The sequence below is a fragment of the Liolophura sinensis genome, chromosome 8, assembly GCF_032854445.1.
Source record: "Liolophura sinensis isolate JHLJ2023 chromosome 8, CUHK_Ljap_v2, whole genome shotgun sequence".
Classification (NCBI taxonomy): Eukaryota; Metazoa; Mollusca; class Polyplacophora; order Chitonida; family Chitonidae; genus Liolophura; species Liolophura sinensis.
In genome coordinates this window covers 12,496,128-12,503,290 of record NC_088302.1, presented here as the reverse complement: position 1 = coordinate 12,503,290, position 7,163 = coordinate 12,496,128, and positions in this window count along the sequence as shown.

Here is a 7,163-nt window from a genome sequence, read left to right as displayed (position 1 = left end):
TCAGAATCTTGTTTGCGTTGGATATAACGGAAAGCTTATTGCCCAGCCCCATGAAGGTTACCAAGGTAAGAAAATGTTATGACTTCACTTTCAGCAACCACGAATCAAAAACATAGTGGTCATGCTGTGTAGAGTTTTTTTTAGAGAACTGAAAACACAGAAAGAAATATCGCTGGAAATGAAGAAATGCATGACGAGATTTGGGAATCAGTGTGTTGTATATATGAAAGCACTGTACTGAGCAGGTATAGGCCAACAGCTGACAAAAGACTCCTGCAATAAGAAACCAACAGCTAAAAGAGACACAATAGACATGTATTCACCATTGAATCTACTCGCCATCTTCACGTAAACTTTAACTAGCGGTGTTGTTAAGGGGAGATAACCTTAGAGGTATATGAATATAGGGAATGAGTGACATCCCTTAAATCATATAATTCCGCTGAAACGGTTGAGATTAATAGATCACCTGACATTAATTTTTGCTTCGTTTATGATTTACGATGAAATTTTCCGGATATGTTCTTTTCTGTTTTAATATGAACTTTATATAATAAGCGCCAAATGTCTTATTTTCACCATTAAACATTTCCTCTTATTTACTCTTTCAGATGGTCTATGACTATTGGTGGCATCTCTTGATTGACACTCAGGGTTAATGTTTTTGATCCTCGAGTATATGCTCCAGTGTTGAACCAATATCCTCTCTGGTCAACATAGATTCAGCCCAACGAATAAAAGGGTCGAATGAAACTTCCACTCTATACATGGAAGTATATTTTATACATTAAAGGATATTTTGAACATACCTGGTAGAACTGACTTCTTTCAAGAATGCTAAATATGCCATATTGTAAGCGCCGTCTCAAGGGAAAGGCGCGTTTCTATAATTGGGTAAGACGTGCACTTAGTTATGGTGAGATGTACATACACATAGCCTAGTCGCCTAGCCTAGACCATTAATACGACTGGTCAAAAGAAATTTCTATCAACTTATAGTTTTATCTGTAGTGCTGCGTGAGCCAGCTTCTTTCTTTTACTTAAAACATTTACTAAAGAGTGAATATGTTGGGCTTCTAACTAGAAAAATTAACCCAATAAATCCAATTGCTTAATTGTGTTTTAAAACCTTAGAATAATAAAATACACACATATTTAATGATCCACCGCATATACCTGGATGAGCAATCAATGTATGCGAATTCTAAAATTTTAATTACATACATAAACAAAATTCGTTTAGGCTTGGTTAGCTTTTCATTCACGCAGACAGCCAAGTTTATTTTATTCACACTTATCATACAGCTTCATCTTTTCAGTATGTCGAATTCTGCATCTCATTAATTCTATTAGGATTGTTGACAATAATTGTTCCCTTCCATTTAAAGTCTCGCTTGGTTGCTCCGAGAATAACGTGCTATGGTATGTAGCGTTCATTCTTGTGTAGCCGAGTTTTCGTACTCGAACTAATCGGTTTATCTTGGTAGATTAAGGTTTGTTTGCTTGCTTGACCTCTATGCGTGCCTCATTCTATCAGACAAACAAGCCGCCTTCCGTCTTTCGAATAAATTAGTTGTAAGCAAAATGAGGCAGTCTTTGTAAGCTTCAATAAGCTAAATCCATTCTTTGCATTGCGAATCACGGTATGATAGTTTTCTTTAGCACCTCGAAATGTCATATATGTAAATAAAGCAGGTGGCCAAGCAAGCCTTTTGTAATTCTTTGATCCACAAACTTGACAAACTTCTGTATTTGTTCAGTTAAATTCAAGAAACATCAAAGTACCCATTTACAGAATATAAGAGTTTTGAATTTATTATTTGCAAAAGAGAGCTTTAAACAAGTATCAGCTGAGGAAGAGTTTTTGTCCTAGAGATTATCTTTATCCTGCAGCGTTCACCTTGTGCGTATTTCTTATTGAAACAGTTTTTATGACCATGTAAATAACATAAATAAGATATCTAATCCATGAAGCTTCCTTACTCAACGTGTTTCCAAACATTTCAAAGTTTTCCTTAAAAATCAAAGTTTAAAACAGGAATGAGCGGTAAACGTACGTATACTTCCTGTTTAAAGCAGATTCTAACCTAACTGTTAGGATGGGTATAAACAGAAATTTACCCACGATAATCACATGCAGAAGAAAGAATACAGTTCAGTAAAGAAAATTGAGAAAATGAAGAATAAACCACACCATCAACATTGTGCCGATTTGCAAATTAAATCACACTGCCCTCATTGCCCTCACCTTGCTCTCTTTAGCCGTAGTTTTGTATATTGTATTCCTGCATCAACTGGGATTCCTCTGGTGGACTAAGCATCCACGAGACTTGGGATCACGATCTGTGCCCTTTGAATTGGTTTCAGTGTGATTGTGTATTAAATGTGATGGCAATGCAGCATTATGAGTAATTCTAGGCCAGTGATTAACATATCACTGCATATTTTTACCTACAATCCTGCTTAAGCCAAAGTACCAGGAAGCATTTACATGAACACTAAGGATAATACCCTAACTGGGTAAATTGATAAGATGTCGTATTTCACCCGTTAGGCACGACCAGTCTTTGATATTTATTTTATATTTCACTCGTTAAGTCACACGAGACATGGGCTCAACCCCATTCTATGCCAGGAAATTTCCAAGATTCTCCTATACTTCCATTGAAGGCCTTCATGAAGAAAAACGGTCGTCACTGCATAAGTAGAGTATACGTCATTGCATAAGTGGAGTAATCGTCACTGTATAAATAGAGTATGCGTCACTGCCTTAGTAGCGTATACGTATACACTGTATAAGTACAATATACGCCACTGTATTAGTAGAGCATACGTCATTGCATAAGTGGAGCATACGTCACTGCAAAAGTAGAGTGTACGTCTCTGCATTCAGAGAATATTAGTCACTGTATAAGTAGAGTATACGTAACTGTATAAGTAGAATATACGCCACATCAAAAGTACGTCACTGCATAAGTAAACTGTTCCAGTGTATATGGTTGGTTAAACAAGAGAAAAAGAAAAAAAATTCCATGTCATTCCATCTAACGTTTCCCTGGTCAATGACCGAGATGTAAATTAACGTTGTTCATAGAATTTTTACAATAGGCTAGCACTTGGGCCTTCCTTCTAAACATAAGCATCCATGTTTATTACATCAAGATGGTGCTTTAGTGAACAGCTGTAATCAAGACGGGATTGAGATACCTATATTTGTACTCCACATTTACATCATTCACGCACTAAGGGTTTAAATTTGTATTTGGATGTCATGTCTAGAGTATATACTCTCTTGGATTACTTTATGTTTGACTCTCTACCAGCTACATTTAGTATTCATGTGATTCTTTCTAACATATTCCTTTAGGAACGGGTTACATATGTTGTTCTGGGAATGAACCATCATGGTTTACGACCCGTATATGGATATCAGGCGTGACGCCTCGGTTCACGCGACATACGCTGCAGATGGTCTTTGTGGCAGAGTTTGGCCCAGTAGCAAAATTCGACACAGTAATCTAGTGTGACAGTATATGCACACCGTATGCAATGGCTGACCGAGATGGGCGGGTGGATCTGGTACATTCCTGGAGATGAACAGAGCAGAACAAACGTATTTTGAGAGGAAAAGGGGATTATTCGCTTCGGTTGATCTTCACAATCAGGCTGTGAAAATGAGACAAAGAGAACTGTATGTCGTTCTGCGGACGTATACACAACCCCAGCGCTGCGAGATTTGACTTGGTTAAACCACAGATGACAGTAACATGACACGATTCATTCAAGCAGAGTCAGTGCCCAAGGGGAATGTGTTTAAAATAGCTTTAAGTCCAAGAGCTTATAAAAAAATAAAAACTTTTGTCATTTGCCAACTTTGTTAGCTTTAGTGTATATGTCACGCCCACGGGCATAGCTTTTTCGCTAGACCTGGTCGCTATGGGATTAAAACACATTAAAACATTAATGCATGTTTTACCTACAGTTAATTAAATAAAAAAAATATTTTTAATATTCTAAAATTTTCTGTTCACTTTTCAAAAATCAATAGAGATATTAATACAATGAAAACTAGAGGGTGTGTAAACAGCTAATGGGAAAAGTATACACTTCCTTTACAGAACGGCAAGTTGACAACCATACCCGTGGATATTTTTTGTTTTATTTCAAAATTCCTTTACCAGCCTTGCCTGCGACATTTTGTTCATTCTTTAATAAGAGGAAATTAAACAGAGTGTCCATTCTTATGTATGACTACATTGTCCGCTGTAGTCGCTAGAATCCATTAAGGGATTTTTTTAACCAATTAAAATGGAGTTTCAGTATTTAGTTTATTATTATATCCATATTTGTATTACAAGTCCAAATAATGTTAAATTTGTCTGAACTTAACTTACAGGTTGACAATGTTAGATCATGCGCGTCAAAACTGGCTGGGAGTACTCAAGCTCTGATAATAATTCCCTAAAAGTATTTTGACCTGAGACCTGTCAAAACTTGATACACAATTTAAACATTTACTTTTAGTTCCTGTGAACTGAGTATTGCTATCACCTATATAAAAGTGTTATGTTAAAACTAAACCGTCACATTTGGAACATTTAAGAACCACACAATGGCCATTATTATCATCACTTATAAGGCAAAATTCCAAAATCGCTATTTGCAGTTAGCCCTTTGTGATCTCAATGCAATGACAGCAGTGTCTTCGCACCCATAATTATGAGCAGTGTCTTCACACCCATAAACTTCATATCAATGGATTAAATCGTTTCATATTAAATCTTTGTCGTATACATGGAAACAAAGTGCCAATGGTATTTCATACTATCTACATAGGATGTGACTAAAATCCCAGGATAGTTCACACGCTGCGATACCGTTGATTGTACCTTAATTGCATGGTACTACAAATTGCATCGCGTGAACGCAGCTTTCATACCCGTATTGAAAGAAGACAATTAACTAAGCTATTTGTTTCAATAAGGACAAATCACCAGAAAACTATGCATACGTATTGATCTCCCGCTTGACAGAACACTCATATACAATAATTGCGTGATATATCAAGAGCAGACTGACACCCCAGATGTATATATCGTCTTACACTATGGTTTTTAGGTCGGCTATCAGTTTATCTGGTCAGCACAATAATCACTTTAATTAATATTCAAATCCCACTTAATAGGATTGACGGTAGTTTAAATGACCTCGTGGGTATCTGGTCAGCACAATAATTGCTTTAGCATTGAAGTCCCACGTACGATACGGAAATGACAAGTTAATTATGATCTCATGTATTCATGTACATATTACCATTCGCTATACATACAGAAAAACAAAGGGCAAACAAATGCAAGCCACAGGATTTCAAGCGTGAGCAACAAAACAAGAAACATTTGCAAAATTAAAGTGATTAATTCAATATTCTATGTGCAATGGTTTGAAAATAAAATGCTAAAACTTTTGATTTATCAACGCGCCTTAAACAGCTAATCTACATCCGCATTAGCATATTAATTGCTGGCAGTGCCCGTATGTGACGCGATGATCGTGGTATGAGGTTCGAGAGCCTTCAGGTGTTGAGGTCATCCGGTGCACAGTATTAGTCTTCTGCAGTATTACTCGTGAGGATTGCCGGAGAAGGTATTAGTAATCTAATCCAATCAGCACTCTATTAACTGGGCGATTACATTCATGGCAATGTTTGACCTTGAGTCGACGCTAGTGAAAGCCCAAAACTGACGTTCTCATGCCTTTGTCATCTCGGAAGTGACATTTAAAAAATATGAATAAAATGTATTTTATACCCAAACTCTATACATAAATTCAAATTTTACGCGCTAGTAATCATACCTGCTTGAGCCTAAGGAAGGCCCAAAATTAAGCATATGTAGTATATGGACTTGAAAGAACTCAATATAAATGTTGTATATTTACATATAATATACGAGAGTCCGAGTCCTGCTCGATACAGATTTTTTAAAGCTTTGCTTGATGACGGGTTTTTTTCATCTAATACTGGAAAGAATGTATCCCCAAAGCTTAACCTCAGCAATGAAAATCAAGTTACTAAATATTACACAGTAAAGGCTATTGTCTGTAACTTTTGCAGTTACAGACAAGTGACCAAGAGACAAGTCACCAAGCGACATGTGACCAGGAGACAAGTCACCAAGAGACAAGTAGCCAAGAGACAAGTCAAAAAGAGACATGTGACCAAGAGACAAGTAACCAAGAGACATGTGACCAAGAGACAAGTCACCAAGAGACATGTTACCAACAAACAAGTCACCAAGAGACAAGTAGCCAAGAGACAAGTCACAAAGAGACATGTGACCAAGAAACATGTGACCAAGAGACAAGTAAGCAAGAGACATGTGACCAAAAAACAAGTCACCAAGAGACAAGTCACCAAGAGACATGTGACCAAAAGACATGGCACCAAGAGACAAGTCACCAAGAAACATGTGGCCAGGATCCATGTGACCAAGAAACATGTGACAAGTCACCAAGAGACATGTGACCAAGGGATAAGTCACAAAGAGACATGTGACCGGGAGACAAGTCACCAAGAGACAAGTGATCAAGAGACAAGTAACCAAGAGACAAGTCACCAAGAGACTAGTAACCAGGAGATACGTAACCAAGAGACATCTGACCAGGAGACAATTATTCAGTTACAGACCAATTACAGTTAACAACAAATGATCAATGCAAAAATAAGTTACCAACAGACAAGAATCTGGGTTTCTGGTGAAATTCGTTGTATTTAATCTAGGCATTTTGTTAGTTTTTTTTTTTTGTTAATACCTTTGAAGTCATGGTGCTGATTACATTTTGTGTTAAACATTTCACTGTGACCACTATGTCATGAGTATGCAGCAGAAATTAGACCCTGACTGAGGTTAAAATACCTACGTGAAGCTGTGCTTCCACGGACGTGTGGTTTCGTTTGCGATTACTCATTTGTTAATTCGTATTAATGTAATCCGAGAATGAGAACTACATAAATAGACTGGAGTTTTTCCATCCTGTTTAACCAACGCTATACATCAAATAATAAAGCTCTCCCTCTTCTTCTCATGTCGTCGCCATCAAACAGACAGCCAAAATTGTCATCCCTGGAAAAATTGGAATAGCTTATTTTGTTTACAGTTAAACGG